The sequence below is a fragment of the Pogoniulus pusillus genome, chromosome 4 (genome assembly GCF_015220805.1).
Source record: "Pogoniulus pusillus isolate bPogPus1 chromosome 4, bPogPus1.pri, whole genome shotgun sequence".
Classification (NCBI taxonomy): domain Eukaryota; kingdom Metazoa; phylum Chordata; class Aves; order Piciformes; family Lybiidae; genus Pogoniulus; species Pogoniulus pusillus.
This window is the reverse complement of record NC_087267.1, coordinates 43009070-43025957: the sequence shown is the minus strand read 5'-3', so window position 1 is coordinate 43025957 and position 16888 is coordinate 43009070. Positions and strand designations below refer to the sequence as shown.

At 46.5% G+C, this 16888-nt stretch overlaps 1 protein-coding gene across 2 annotated transcripts in view; it reads right to left on the bottom strand.

The window, feature by feature from the left end:
• The window catches only part of SFMBT2 (Scm like with four mbt domains 2), a 173663-nt gene extending 160906 nt beyond the window's left edge, over positions 1–12757 (bottom strand). The window contains exon 1 of one of the 2 annotated variants that reach the window (XM_064142702.1): positions 12628–12757. The gene's annotated coding sequence lies outside the window, so the exon portion shown is untranslated. Of the gene's footprint in view, positions 1–12165; positions 12233–12627 lie in introns of those variants that run through there. The other variant, XM_064142701.1, reaches the window with a different exon arrangement.
• Positions 12758–16888: the final 4131 nt, after the last annotated feature.

Here is a 16888-nt window from a genome sequence, read left to right as displayed (position 1 = left end):
AACCATTTTGAAAAGATGGGACCAGATCCACCTACCTAAGCCACCAGGTAACTGCACCAACTGGTGCTAAGGCTCTCAGGAAGCAGGACAGGACTCTCCTGAGACCTGCCCTGCCTCAAACCAGAGCTGAGAAAGTCACTCCAGTTGTCTCTGCTTCTATCCAACTTCCAGAACACATCACATTTTTATGTCCCAACTAATGTCCCTTCACATAGCCAAATGGCTTTACAATAGGGGGAACCTAGGCCCGAGCAAATGGAGGAAAAGGACACAGTAATACCAGACTAGGTCCTGATTCCCACCAATTCTACAGACCTTAGATGACATTTACTTCACCTAGTCAAGCATTTGCAGCTAACCAAGAGAAAGCATCTAAAAAAGGACAACTGTTGAAATCCAAGTCAGAGAGGGAAAACTGAGATGAGAATCATAGAATCAACCAGGTTGGAAGAGACCTCCAACATCATCCAGTCCAACCTAGCACCCAGCCCCATCCAGCCAACTAGACCATGGCACTAAGTGCCTCATCCAGGCTTTTCTTGAAGACCTCAAGGGACGGTGCCTCCATCACCTCCCTGGGCAGCCCATTCCAATGGGAAATCACTCTCTCTGTGAAGAACTTCCCTTATGGTACACCTATGCTTGCACAGCATTTGCTGAGGTTTTAGATATCCCAACTCACCAGCAAAAGGAGAAATGAGATGCTCAGATTCCAAATGGTGCTGGCCCTCCATGTGGGTAAGGGTGAAGGGGGACTCAGCCCATAGATGTAGGATCTATGTAAGTCAGTTGTCTTGAGACTGAACCTGAACTGTGCTCTCACAAGACTGAACCTGTCACACTCTCCCTTCTCAGGGGGATGCACCAAGGCATCTCCTCACCAGCAGCACTCAATGGAAGTCAACAAATGCAGTCTCCAGCTCCCAAAAAAGAACCTCATTCTTGGGCAGTACAGCATTGCATTGCATTTAACATGAGGATGCATAGGACTGACACTCAGAAGAAAGTCTGCTCCTCTAGGCAGAGGTCCCTAAACAAAACCATACCTCAGTCAGGATTGCTAGTGGCAGACTGCCACAACATTTACACCTCCTGAGCATCTGCATAATGCAAATGGAGACTCATTTGGAAGGGCTATTGAACACACCAAAGAACAGCTTTCACCTCCCAGAAAAAGAGCTTGTCTCTTTTCTCAGACAAAGCACCAGTTGGAAACCTTTTAAGGATTACTTCTTCCAAATTCCTGTCATTCTTTTATTGATATAATTTATTTGAGAGCTTCCCTCACCAAATGTTTTCACTTACATCAAGTGACAAATTTTCTTTCATATTGAATACCCCACAGCATTTTATTAAGGGAAAATTACAGCTCAAAGCAGGGCTGTGTTGGTCCAGATGTACTCCAGGGTGGAAGAAACAAATCCTGTCTAGTCTGGGGAACTAGGAACCTTCACAATACTCAAATATATAACAAACAGCTGAATGGTAAAAGAGTATAATCTGCTTTCCATGTTCTTGGTGGATTGAAGAGGAAAGATTAGTTTTAATCCACAGGAGAAATATTTTTTTTGGGTGTGAGAAGAAATCAGTAACAATCTCAGTCCAGAGAAGGGCGATGAAGCTGGTGAGAGGCATGGAACACAGCCCTGCGAGGAGAGGCTGAGGGAGCTGGGGGTGTTTATACTGGAGAAGAGGAGGCTCAGGGCTGACCTCATTGCTGTCTACAGCTACCTGAAGGGGAGGCTGTAGACAGGTGGGGGTTGGTCTCTTCTGCCAGGCAACCAGCAACAGAACAAGGGGACACAGACCCAAGTTGTGCCAGGAGAGTTCTAGGCTGGATGTTAGAAGAAAGTTCTTGCCAGAGAGAGTGATTGGCATTGGAATGGGCTGCCCAGGGAGGTGGTGGAGTTGCCATCCCTGGAGGTGTTGAAGAAAAGCCTGGATGAGGCATCTAGTGCCATGCTCTAATTGATAGGACAGGGCTGGGTGCTAGGTTGGACTGGATGATTTTGGAGGTCTCTTCCAACCTGGTCGATTCTATGATTCTAAAGACTCTGATGAAAAAAATTGGACAGACTGTGGGAAGGGCCCAGAAACTTGCTTTATAGAGGGGTTAGGATGCTGATCTGTCCAGAAACAGATCTTGGTACTCTTAATCTTGCCCTGGGGTAAGAGATGGTCTGTATAAGCCACAGAGGTCACTTCCAGTCCTCCTGCTCCAGACAGTTAATAGGGCTAATATTTCTGCTCTTGAAGTCAAGCATCTATATCATTTGTGCATCACCATAGAAAATAAATCACTAAGCCTGTAGGGGAAACACACAAAAATGGGAAATCAGAGGAACCACCAAAGTGAGAATGGTCTGGATTGTCCACCCTGAAGTGGAAGAAGGACAGGATCTAAAGTTCCTCTGAAGACATGTGGTGGAGAAGGGATCATCTGAGTTGGTGATAACCCTCCATAATCCAGTAGGTCCCTGCTCTCCTCTCTCCTTGCCCTGGTGCCAAATGTCTAATGCTTTTTCTGCCAACAGAGAGAAACCTGTTTCACAAAGCAATTTTCACATCCTCCCTAGCTGGCACATCCCAGAGCCCAGGATGCACACAGAGATAAATAGCAGAAAGACAAGATAGCAGAAAGTAAAATAAACCTTATTAGAGAAACTAAATTGTTTACAGCAAGAAACCTTGCCATCTTAAGCAAACAAAAAAAAGACAGATGAGAGGGAGGCATGCAGGCTTAGGTGTGCAGAGCTACGCTATGTGTAAAGATAAGCAAAGGACCTATAGCTGGGCTTAGAGCAGAAATCTGTCACAAGTTTCACTGAGGTCTAGATCAAAGCTCTAAAATTAAAAGCATTTTTTCACTGGATATAAGAAAAAAGGTCTTTACTGAAAGAGTGGTCAGGCATTGCAACAGGCTGTCCTGAGAGGTGGAGGAGTCACCATCCCTGGAGGTGTTCAAAAACCATGCAAGACATGGCACTAACCACAGAATCACCTGGTTGGAAAAGATCTTAAGATCATTGAGTCCAACCACATCCTAACATCTCCCCGTACACAACTGTTGGACTGTGTCTCTAAGCCACTCATTCAAACATCTACATCTTAAACACCTCCAGGGATGGTGACTCCACCACTTTCCTGGGCAGCCTGTTACAGTGCTTGATGAGTCTTTGGGTGAAAAAAAAATTTCTCAGTATCTAATTTAAACCTCCCCTGGTGCAACTTGAGGCCATCTCTTGTTCTGTTGCGTGTTACCTGGGAAAAAAAGGCCAGCCCCCACCTCACTATAACCTCCCTTTCAGGTAGTTGCAGAGATCAACTGCTCTTCCTGGGCTGAACAACCCCAGCTCCCTCAGACATTCATCACAAAACTCGTGTTCAAGACATAGACAGATAGATAGATAGATACATAGAAGACTCATAGATTCATAGATAGATACATAGATGCATAGATAGATAGGTACATAGATGCATAGATAGATAGGTACATAGATGCTTAGACACGTAGATAGATAAATGCAGAGATGCTTAGACACATAGATAGATGCATAGATAGATACATAGATAGATGCATAGATAGATACATAGATAGATGCATAGATAGATGCATAGATAGATGCATAGATAGATGCATAGATATATAGATGCATAGATGCATAGATATATAGATGCATAGATACATAGAAGCATAGATGCATAGATAGGTAGATAGATGCATAGATAGATAGATAGATGCATAGATAGATAGATAGATGCATAGATAGATAGATAGATGCATAGATAGACAGATAGATGCATAGATATATAGATACTTAGATGCATAGATATATAGATACATAGATAGATACATAGATGCATGAATACATAGATGCATAGATATACAGATACATAGATAGACGTATAGATAGATAGATAGATAGATAGATAGATGCATAGATACATGGATAGATAGATGCATATATAGATACATAGATAGATAGATAGATAGATACATAGATAGATGCATAAATGGATGCATAGATGGATGCATAGATGGATGCATAGATGGATGCATAGATGGATGCATAGATGGATGCATAGATGGATGCATAGATGGATGCATAGATGGATGCATAGATGGATAGATACATAGATAGATAGTTACACAGATAGATAGAAGATGCCAACCAGAATCCAGGAAACATCTGCCATCCAATTCCAACACTTCTCAGCAAAAATGACATTTTAGGTCTTGGCACTGTTTGGTTCGCCTGAACAGCACAGCTGATCAGCATTTGGGCTTAGTCCTGCATGCACTTACAGCCCTCCCAGTGCTTTACATTCAGAAGCAGCTTCACTGACTGGGAGGATTTGCCAAAAAAATAAAAAATACTTCTTTTTTAAATATCCATGCCTCAGTCATCTCCTACTAGCCATCAGTACAACAGCAGGAAGAGGAGCACCCTTCACCAAGAGCATATCAGGGCAGCGAGAAGATCCCTCCCAAGGTCTAGCCAGAATCAGATTCTACAAGACAGTTTGAGAGTCACAGGCTCACAGGATGTTAGGGGTTGGAAGGGACCCAAGGAGATCATCAAGTCCAACCCCCCTGCCACAGCAGGACAATACTACCTAACAGATCACAGAGGAACACATCCAGACAGGCTTTGGAAGGCTCCAGAGAAGGAGACTCCACAACCTCTCCGGGTAGCCTATTCCAGTGCTCTGTGACTCTTACAGCAAAGAAGTCCTCTTGTGTTGAGGTGGAGCCTCTTTTGCTGCAGCTTACAACTACTGCTCCTTGTCCTATCCCAGGGAGCAAGTGAGCAGAGCCTGTCCCCCACTCCTGGCCAGCCTTCAGATACTTATAAACATTTATCAAATGCCCTCTAAGTCTTCTCTTCTCCAGACTAAGCAGCCCCAGGTCCCTCAGCCTCTCCTCATAAGCCATGCCCTCCTGTCCTCTAATCATCCTTGCAGCCCTCCACTGGACCCTCTCCAGCAGATCCCTGTCCCTCCTAAACTGGGGAGCCCAAAACTGAACCCAGTATTTCTGTATATTTATGGTGCCAATTCCACCATGTTTCTCTAAGACAAACTGGACTCCCTTTCATTCCACAAGTAGTTTCTAGGGTATGCCAGGGTGATCATGTGAGCCACATCAGGACATCCAGGTTTAATGCCCCACACAACACTGTGTCATTAAGTCTAGTTTTACACCTGTACCTTGATCAAAACACCTCCCAAAAACCAGCTAAACATTATTTTTTCTTGTCCTTTCCTTAAAGGATTACTTTTAATGTCTCCAGGAGAACTACTGCTTTCCACACAGAAGTCCTGCAAAGCAACTTATGACTCCTTAGACTTTAAGGATCCTTAGCCCATGGTTGTCTTCTCTGATCATAGAATCATAGAATAGAATCATAGAATTTTGGCCAAGTTTTATTTATTGCAGGGTTGGGAATTTTCACAGAAATCATAGAATCAACCAGGTTGGAAGAGACCTCCAAGATCATCCAGTCCAACCTAGTACCCAGCCCTAGACAATCAACTAGATCATGGCACTAAGTGTCTCACTCAGGCTTTCTCTGAACACCTCCAGGGACAGTGACTCCACCACCTCCCTGGGCAGCCCATTCCAATGCCAATCACTCTCTCTGCCAACAACTTCATCCTCACATCCAGCCTAGACCCCTCCTGGCACAACTGGAGACTGTGTCCCCTTTTCTGTTGCTGGTTGCCTGGCAGAAGAGATCAACCCCCACCTGGCTACAGCCTCCCTTCAGGTAGTTGTAGACAGCAAAGAGGTCACCCCTGAGAATTCTCTTCTCCAGGCAATATAGATCTCCAGATCTATGCTGCAGGGACAAGAAGAATGTCACCTCCAGGATTTTAGCTGTGGGAATTCATCTTTCTCACTAAGAAAATAAACACAAAACCTTCCACTACCTTGTGTTCAAACTGGGTCTCAAGTCTTTACCCAAGCAAACAAGATTCCCTTGCAGAAGCCACTCAGCACTGTGAAGAGTATTAATCAGAAAAGTAAGTCTCCAAAAAAAAGGAGAGTGGAAACAGCAAGGATTCTGCACTTATTTTTTTAAGCCTCACACATACTCAGAAATGACCTCTGGGTCAGCTGTCAAAAACTGCTTGGGTTTGGTTGGTTGTGTGGGGTTTTTTTTTCTCCTTTATTTTTATTGCTGTTCATTTTTAGAGCAAATGCTTCTGATTCATAAAAATGAAGTAACTGTGAACACAGTTTCCAAACTTGTCCTCTCAAGAATAGGTTGTTTAGGCCTTGCAAAAGGCCAATCTCAAAATAAACTTTCTTCAAGGGTTTGTTTTTATCTTAAATGTCAGTGACAGTCTTTACTCATATTTCTGCATTTCCCTGTCTTGCAGCCCAAACAGTTCTAATCACTGCAGGAGTCATAGCTGAGATACACAAAATAAAGAGAAATCTGTTGGCAGAAAACCTGTAGGATGTTTTTTATGGACTCATGGAATGCTTTGGGTTGGAAAGGACCTTTACATTTCATCTAGTCCAGCACCCCTGCAGTCAGCCCTGCAGGACATCTTCAACTAGATCAGATTGATCAAAGCCCCATCCAACCTCACCTTGAATACTTTCATCTACCACCTCTCTAGGAAACCTGTGCCAGTGTTTCACCACCTTCAGTGTAAAATATTTCCTCCTTAAATCCAGTCTAAATCTCCCCCCTTTCAGTTTAAAACCATCACCCCTTGTCCCCTCACAATAGGCCCCACTAAAAAGATGTGACAGGTTTCATTAGAGATGACTATCATGCACCAAGACTTGCATGATTAACAGTTTCAGATGATGAGTTTTAAGTATTGACAAAATGCCATCAGCTACTTTAACCCAGAAAAGAAATTCTAAAAAGAAAGGAAACAAACTGTTCCAAAGGTCAGCACTTTACAAAGGCAGAATAAACTCAGGATCTGCAAAACAGCATCCCTATTAACAACAGCAACTACATTTCATTTCATAGGATCATAGAATCAGTCAGGGTTGGAAGGGACCACAAGGATCATCTGGTTCAAATCCCCCTGCCATGGGCAGGGACACCCTACTCTAGATCAGGCTGACCACAGCCTCACCTTAACACTTCCAGGGATGGGGCCTCAACCACCTCCCTGGGCAACCCATTCCAGGCTGTCACCACTCTCATGCTGAACAACTTCCTCACCTCCAGTCTGAATCTCCCCACCTCCGGCTTTGCTCCATTTCAACATTGAGGAGCCTATAGCACCACCTGGTACACTCTGTAAGCATCAACAGTCATTGTAATAAAATAATTCTGACACCATCATCCTGATGTTATCTAAAACACAGGCTCTGTGGTCATCACATTAGTTTTCCCTGTGCACCTTCAGAAATATGCCTCTGGCTCCTCTACTTCAGGTTTTAGCTACTTAACCCAGGTTTTGGAGCATTCAACAACTCCTTTACTTTGTCACTTGGGCACAGATGGGGACCAGACACCTCCTTCAGCCACCATCACCCTTGAAAACCCCCTCAACCTCTCTCCATACCTCCCCTTATCTCACACCAACAAGAGTTTAGACAGCAAAAAGTTCTTGAAGAAATAAGATAGCCCCTTCTCCACCGTGTCCTGTTCTTCATCAAAGAAATGTCACTGACACTCTCTTATCAGTCCAGCATCTTTATGGCTATGAAAGGCCAGACAGTGACCCAAATTACATAAATGTATTGATAGGCCAGCAACACAATTAGAAGAGCATAAGCCAAAGGTAGGAGAAAAGCATTCCAAATCTAAAGGGCTGGCAGTTACAGAACCACAGAACAATAGGGGCTGGAGGTTATTTAGTCTAATACCCCTGACAGAGCAGGTTCACCTAGAGCAGGTTCCACAGAATGGCATCAAGGCAGGTTCTGAATGACTCCAGAGATGGTGATTCCACCACCATTCTGGGCAGCCTCTTCCAGTGCTCTACCCCACTCAAAGTAAAGAAGTTCCTCCTCACATTTAGACAGTACTTCTTATGTTCCTAAGGTCATAGAATCATGGAATCACAGAATCAACCAGGCAGCAAGAGACCTCAAAGATCATGTAGTCCAAACTGTCACCCAGCCCTAGCCAGTCAACTAGACCATGGCACTAAGTGCCTCAGCCAGGCTTTGCTTCAGCACCTCCAGGGACAGTGACTCCACCACCTCCCTGGGCAGCCCATTCCAATGCCAATCACTCTCTCTGACAACAACTTCCTCCTAACATCCAGCCTAGACCTCCCCTGGCACAATCTGAAACTGTGTCCCCTTGTTCTGCTGCTGGTTGCCTGGGAGAAGAGACCAACCCCCACCTGGCTACAGCCTCCCTTCAGGTACTTGTAGACAGCAATGAGGTCAGCCCTGAGCCTCCTCTTCTCCAGGCTAACCAACTCCAGCTCCCTCAGCCTCTCTTCATAGATTTTGTGTTCCAGGTCCCTCACCAGCTTTGTTGCCCTTCTCTGGACACATTCCAGTATCTCAACATCTCTCTTGAACTGGGCTCAGAACTGGACACAGCACTCAAGGTGTGGTGTTTATTTCATTTCTAGTACCACAACCACAAAGTTTCCATAAATGCTTCATTAAAGCATGGATTGCCTGTCCAGCCAGTCAATTATCACTCATAACCACAACTATATAACTCTATACTGTCTTCTACAGATGTTCCTACATCTGTGTGAAATGCTCTCCATCCCTGCAACACCCTTACAACATCTGCTGGGTATCTGTAAACGTTTCCTCAGTACATAAATGAAATTATCTTGTTCATAATGCATCTACTGCCCCACCACCCCATGCCCCCCTTAGATCATTAAAAAGGTATTTCCTTGTTGTTTACAGTGCCCTGGTCTCTTGATAGCTCTTTGCTGCATCTATTTAAATGGCTTTTAGGTTTTCACTTAGCAACAGATTACACCGAGCCTCCATCTTATCAGCAGAGTTATTAGGACCTAATCCTTTATAAACACTGAAGTTATTAGACTTGTGAGAATATTCTCTTCCCTTCCATAAATAATCTGTGCGAGAGTAGAAAAAAAAAAAAGGGGGGGGGGGAGGGGGAGAGGGGAGGGAGGGGAGAGCAAAATGCCACTTGCATCCCTGCTCACTCAGGCAACAGTCCCAGCCCCGGGGAGAAAACTTGCCTTGCCTTCTCCTCCTGTATCCCCAGCTAAGGAAGTGAAATGTGTTTGTATCTAAGGGCTTCTTGGGAGGAAAAGCAAATTGCACTAGATCCTAGCCAGCACCCTCCTGTCACTGCATAAAACAGTCCCTGGAGAGGTGTCTGCTCAGTGCAACCAGAGCTAACCCTAACCCTGCTGGAGGAGTGTGCATAGGCTTCATGCAGCAACAGGAACCCTCCCTTTGGGGGAAACAGGAGTAAAGACGTGGGGAACAAAGCAGTCCCATTAACATAGCCCCTTGGGCTGTTGCTAGCGTCCTCTAGACTGCAAAGAGACAAAGACAAAGAGTAGGTGGGGGTCACCTCATCTTAGGTGGGATGTTGGTTGCAGAACCTGAAAGAGGCAATGGCTGATGCAAAGCAAGGTGTTCCCATCATAAAGTGCAGTTTGCAAGGTATGAGCCATCTTAGATCGATTTTCCCATCCTCCCAAGGCAAAGAAAAGAAAGCAAAGTGAGGAAATTTGGGCAAGATCTCAGGTTCAGAGGGATCTGCAGAGACTTCTGCACCCTCTATATCCCCATGTCCACAGCACACATCCAGGAGAAGCTGCTTTTCTATCCAGATACCAGGTTTCCCTGCTATGTTCTCTTCTCCAAGAGCAACAGGACAGAAAACTGATTTTAGAAGCTGTCCTGCCCAAGAGCAATGGAAACTTGCAGGTGGAAAGACGTGTGGGGAGGGAGGAGGAAAATGCTTCCACTCTGCAATGGCCCCATCCCCTCCCACCCCACAGGCTGATATTACTCCACCACTGCTTGCTACCCAAGTCCCACCACTGTTTGACATCTGCCTTCCAAGCTGCTCTGCTTATAATCAACGTTGTTCTGTGCTATTTGGATAAAAGATGGTAATCCTCCACTCTTCATCCCCCTCTCCTCCAGTCTCCTCCTCTACCTCCCTCCTTGTCACCATAAATTGTGGCATGAGTTTGCTGGCTGCCTGAGAAGCAAAGCTGGGTCCTTGCAGGGGGTGAGGGCTGGATGGAATGGGGGAGAATGAGGTGGGGCGATGGAACAGAGCCCTTTTGGAAGTGGAAAGGTGTGCAAACAGCATCTTCAGACGCCTCTGCTAAGTAACAGTACAGTGAGCTTCTGAAGAGCGTCTCCAAGAAGTGCAGGGAAATGGGCAAGGCAGATTTGCTGTCTTCCCTGCCTTCCCATCCCCAGGATATTTCAAGGCTCCCCCATGCCCACCTGGGCACTGACAGCCTGTGATACTGATGCATCCCATCACCTCCCACGGCTACAAAACACAGATGCTCCTGAGTCAACATCTTGCAACCACAGCGAAGCAATCCCAGAACAGCAGCTCTCTGCCTGGGAAGAAGGAAGTTTCTCCCGAAACTCTATCTCTGAGGTATCCTCACTCCTTCACTCCACTGGAAAATACATTAACCAAAAAAAAAGGCAGCTGGGAAGGGCACAAACTCCTCACAAACTCTCATTTCCTTGCTTGGCAAAGGCTGCAATTTGCCTGCCTCATTGTGGGTTTTTCGGGTCCCTGTGCTAGAGAGACAATCGCTGCAGCACGCACTGCTAAAAGTCACTTGTTTGGCAGCCCAAACTGCCGTGTGTAGCGATTTTGGAACCTTTCAGCTAAACGTGGGGAAAAAATAAACCAAACCAATCCACATCCCCAGCTGATCGCGGCGAGGCGAGCAGGGAAAGCTTGACAGCTCCAACAGGACATCTCATCCCACGACATGTCTATTCTTAATGCAAAATAAATCATCGCTGTGCCTCCTGGCATTTTGTTATTTGGCTTGTTGCGTTGGATTCTTTTTTCCTCCTCCATGGCATGTCTGCAGTTTCGGCATTCAAAAGCAAATCGGCCGAGCTCCGAAGTCCACATGCCCTTTTCTCATGGTTTCTCCCCAGCACGCACACTTTTCCCACCACCGAGTCCTGCGGGGATGGAGGAGGGGGGGACGAGGACCCATAGGACGGCTCCCATCCGCTTCCCCCTCACCTTTAATTCACCCACGCTCCTCTCCGAACCACAAACGAGAGTTCAACCAAGCGGGTGACACCTCGGCTTTCCTCCTTCTCTCCTCTCAAAATGTTTCTTTTGCAGTTTTTAAAGACACCCTAAACCCGCCATGTTGAACTGACAAGCTTTATAAATATTCATTTACCGCAGTTCGGGAGCGCTACGGGAAAATATGTCTCTAGATCCGGGCTGCACATTTTGGCACAGCTGATTGCTTTCTCTCTCTCTCTCTTTTTTTTTTCTCTCTCTCTTTTCTTCTCCTCCGCCTTTCGTAGCAGCTTTTGGGTTGTTGGTTTTTTTTTTTCACTCTGTTCTCCCCTGCAGATTCAGAAGAAACCCACCCGCACACCAAAAATAACTCTTTCCGAGAGCCTAGTAAATCTGAAAGGAGCTTGCACAAGCATGTAACAGGAAAGCACCGAAACGACAGATACTACTTTTAAATTAGTATTAAATGATTAAAAAAAAAAAAAAAGGGGGGGGGGGGGGGGGGGTGGAGGAGGAGGGAAAGACACAAAAAGAAACGAGAGCACCTAAAAAGCGATACGCGAGGGCAAAAAGAAAATCCCTCTTCGCCTGACATTAATTGCACGGCCACCGCAAGCCCTGCCCGTGCCATCCCCCGGGTGTATGCCCTACCCGGGGAGAGCGACACCTCAGACAGCCGAGCGCAGGTCCCGGCTTCCGCTGGGGGACCAGCCCGTCCAGAGCCACTCGCTCACCAACACTTCGCAACAACTCTACCGCCGTGTATCCCTTCGGAAAAAGGGGAGGAAGGGGGAAGAAGGAGAAGGGGAATCCATACCCAGCCTGCTCCGCTTTAAAACAAAATAAATACGACGCTTAAATTCCGCAAAGGCTTTTGAATAGCCCAGCGGCGCAGAGGCTCTCCCCGCCCAAAGCGCTGCCCAGCCCGATAAATAACACGAGAAGGGAAGCGGCAGCCCAAGGTCTGCCAGGAGCGGGACCTTACCTGAGGAAGTTTGAGAGGAGTTATTTTGGGGTGTTTTCCCTTTTCTCTTTTTTTGCCCCCTCCCTCCCCCCGTATTTGAGCTGCCAGTCCCCCGCGGTGCGCTGCGCTGCGCGGTGCCGCGCGGAACAGAGCCCAGCCGTTCCCTCCGCCCGCACCCCCGGCACACTCATTCCAATATGGCATCCGCGCAGTGCGCATGCCTACCGCTCTTTTTAGGGCTTTTTTTTTTTCCCCTCCCTCTCTATAGCAGCCAACTCGTTCCGTGACCTTTTTCAGCAGGGGGGAGTCCTCGTCGTCGTCCCGAAATAAAAAAACATCGTTGCAAAAATCACGCACCCATCCCAACCACCATCTCCTCCGTTCCGCCCCTCTGAGCGCCCTGCGGTGCCTCCGCACCCTGAGCCGTGCCTCCGCCGGGGAAACGGACTGAAATAAGCGAAGAGAGGGTTGAAATTCACTCACGATTCACTCGGGAAACTGATGCCGTGGATCCGCCGTGCTCCGCGGTGAGGGGCAGCGGCGCAGCGGTAGCGCGCTTTCACCTTCCGAGCTTTAAATGCGAGAAAATGCCATCGAGCGTTTTATACTGGCAGCAAAGTGGGAGCACTGCCTCCCAGCTTCCCCTCCCCGCCGCTCTCCGCAACCTCTAATTTCGGTTTCTCTCCCTGTTTCATCTTGGGATGAAACTTCCAGGGAGGGAGATGGGGAAAGAAAGAAAGAAAGAGAGTAAGAAAGAAAGAAAGAAAGGCCAAAATGCACCCATGTTGCCTCCAGCCCTCCCGTTCCTCCGCTTCCCCACAGGCTCCTGCTTTGCCCGTTTGTTCCCTGTCTCGGGAAAATTATAAATAAATAAATACATCAAAAACCCCACAAAAACCAGGAAAGAAAATAGGCGAAAGCACGAGGCAAGATGCAAAATCGAATGGTACGCACCCCTCTGCACATGCACAACTTTGCGCCGCTGCCACAATGAAAGTGTTTCTTGCTTGGGCTTGGATTGGGGTTTTTTTTGTCGTTTGGTGGGGTTTTGTTAGGTAGGGTTTTGTTTGTGTGGGTATTTTTTTGGTTGGTTGGTTTGTTGTTGGTTTGGGGTTGGTTTTTTTTTGGGGGGGGGTGTCTCTATTCGGAGGTTGCAGGAGATTCAGGGCAGGATTGTGCTGGACGTATCGGCGTGTGCGGTGATGTGGAGGGCTGGCTTTGCACGTACAGGCACACTGCGGGAGTTTTGTGAATAGATATATCCCCCCCCCCCGCCCCGAAAATTGGCCCGATGAGAGACTGGAAAGTCTGGCCGGACACCGTTACCCATACCCTCGACCTGATTGTTCCTGCTCCCGAGAAGCCCGGGGCGGGATGGGAGTGAAAGTCTTCTCTGCAGCCAGGCTTAATCGGGATGCTCAGACCGGCCGGCTCCGGAGCTTTCCCTGCCCGGGTTTGCTCAGCTTAAGGGCTGTGGGTGCCTTTTGCAGGGATTTCGTTCCCTGCCTTTCGGTCTTCCACATAATGCTTCTTGGTGAAGATTTTTTGAGCCCTATCTCCCTTCTCCTTGCAGGCAGGCAGGCAGGAGCTGCATCGGGGATAGGGCTGAGGATGCCAAGTGAATGCTTCTGGAGCATCCCCTGGGATGGGGGCTGGCACAGCACACACTTATTCAACAGGTCTGTTGATACCTGTTGCCGGGTATCAACCAGTCCTGGGCTTTGTCTTTTCCACCGTGCAATTCCTCACAAGCCGGTGTGAATGCCCCAACGTCCGGGCTATCAAATTTGCCTCTCATCCCAGAGGTTCAGGTACAATCGCTGTCTCCACTCAGTTTCCTCTGCTCACTTCTGAGCCAAGGCTTGAAATTTCCAGCTGATGTGAGCATCTCTTTTTGTAGCATCAGGGGAGTGCTGGAGGGAGGGGTGGTCCCACGGCTGTGCACTAATTTCCCACATGTGGCCTTATTTCTTTGTCTCGCTGCAATTACCAGCACCCTTTGCACTACTTGCCGGGGATTCGTCACTGAACCTCCCCATCCCCTTTCTCTTCCACTCTTCCCACACCCTTTCTTTTCCACCATCGTCTCACAGACGCATTAGCACACCTCAGGGGGGTTGGGCAGGATGACAAGTGAGGAGTGCAAGGGAGGTATAAGAAGGTGTAATTGTTATTCTAGGTTATGTTTGTGGAAAAGATATTGAAGCTGTCTAGATATGATGCTCAAAGATATAGTACATGGTCCTGGTAGAGTTAATTAATTGTTGGACTTGATGATCTTGAAGGTCTTTTCCAAACATTGTGATTTTGTGATTCTGCAATTCTGTGACTGAGAAAAACAAAGTGATTATTGCAGATAGTCTGTTTCTTCTCCACAATTCACGTGGTTGCCATTTCTGGTCCATCTCTGAAAGGTCCTGGAGATATGTGCAGCCCCTCCTGATACAGCAGGGTTCTTGTAAAATAGAGAAACCGAGCAGTGCATGTGTTTGGGTTGGATGGGATTTCAAACCCACAGGGGAACAATGTCAAACTTCAAAATAAGTCAAAACCCCACCAGATGCCAGGAAAGCACTGAAGTCCCAGTTCTCCAGATGATGGTGGAAGTGGTTGACATTTTCAGCATGGTGACATTTCAAATTTTCAAGGTACTTTTGAAAGGAAGGTGGTGTGCAAACACAGTGCCTGCCTTCTCCCTCCTTTTAACCTGCTCTAAATAGGGTCACACTGCGATTTCCTCTCGCTGCAGCATATTTGGATCTAAAGCCGGTGACAGGTGACACTGCCATCATCCAGCTTAGGGACACATCCATAACGGCTCTCACAGCATTTCAGATGTTTCTCCATCTCCTTTCCATTAACACCGGATGCCTTTGTGCTTTATTTCCATTCACACTTAAGTGCTCTTTGCAGGAGCTTTTGTTCCACTGAGCTCTCTGGAGCTTCTTCTTCTCTCTTGGCCTTGGTTTTATCTGCCCTGCCCTCTTTTATTTTTATTTAGAGTCTGTTTCTGAAGAACCCCAGCATGCAGAGATGTAGAAGCACTATCCTCACCCAAAGAGTTTGTGATCTGTATTAGCTCTGTGAAAGGTGTCCAAAGAAGCAGATTGAAAAATAAATATTTGAGGCTGAGGAAAAAAACATATATATTTTTTTTTCCTGAGTGGTTGCTACAATAAGACTTTCAGCTATGAATGAAAAAGTACAGATTTATATCGAGTCTGATCTGAAGATGACTGTAACAGCTCTTGCTAGCAGCAAAGGCTTTGGATCTTGCTTGTAGCTGAGAATACAAATTGGCTTAGTGGACTGGAACTGCAGTAATAGCTGAGAGATTTTTTAATATCACCTTTTGGAGCACCACAGAGGGAAAAAAAAATAAAAAGAGAAAACTCTTTTAGAAACACTCAATTGTCCCAGTACAGAATCCCTGGTGAAAAATAAAACACACTGAGTTTAGCCCCAGATTTAATCTCAGTGACAGTGCTCTCACGGATGTACCTTCAGCTGATCAAAGGCAACTTGAATCTGTTAATTTCACTGCTATCCAAGGTGTTTAATGCTACATCTGTTGGCTGCTATGTGACACTTGAACTTGTGTTTCAAGCTAGGAACAGAAGTTTCACATCTCACAGGTTTTGTTGCTTTTAACAAACCCCCTTTCATGCAAATAGCACTGATAAGAAATGGAGTTTAGCTGAGCACCAAATACCCAAACTGAGATGCTCTTTCATCTGCCTTTACCTCTGATCATCACCCCGAAAGAACAGAGCTGTTCACACTCCACGTTTTCCATAGCTGAACAAAGGAAACACATCCAACCCAGTCAAACTCAGCCAGTCCCATTACTTTAGATGTCAGCAGTTCCCAGTCTCCAGGATAGATTACCAACATGCAAAACCTCTCCCGTTTTCAAAGCTGTCATCTTGAGCACATTCAAGTTTTTTTGGATGAGACATAGGGATGTGAGAACATCCCCTGCACAAAGAGACACAAACATATACCCATATGCTTGAACGTTATGGCATTAAAACTCCCAATCTCTCTCTCTCCTTCTGGCTCAGGAAGACAAATGGCCTGGGGGACATTATAGACATTGTGCATAGATGTGCATTCATGTATCCATTTCCTCCACAAGTTTATCCAGGTGCTGGAATGATTCAGAATGCCTCACAAGCTTAAAAAAGTGCTGAGATGAGGTCTGTATCTGCACACAGTGTCTAGATATGTTCATAAACATGAGTAAATGGCATTAGCCTTGTGGGTAGTGTAAATGGTGAGGGCTGAACCAACCTTTTGATAGGTAAAGTGGCAAAACTCAGACTCTGAAGGTTCATCTCTGATGAGTACTAGCAGGCTGTGCAGAAGTTATTTGGCAGCAGCCACGTTTATACCCAAAGGAGCTCCACTTCAGGGACACACTTGACTGCTTTGGGATGCTGCCATCAAGTCACAGTGCACTGCAAGACGGAGCAAGGCTGTGCAGCTGACACTGGTGTATTATATGGGGATGGTTAGAGGTATCCATCTGGAGTGTGGTGGAGCACACTCTGGGAAGTTCGTAACAGGAGCTTGGTGTCAGAGAGGAGAGTGGCGAGCCATCATCTGGGGCCATCTCCATTGCCACATGCAGCTCCTATTCCTTATCCCCCTATTGGACATCTCCTCTCTGTAAGACTGCTTCTGGCTTCCAATGAACCTAAATTTTCTCCCTTCCATGGCATTCAAGCTTCTAACCCACCTT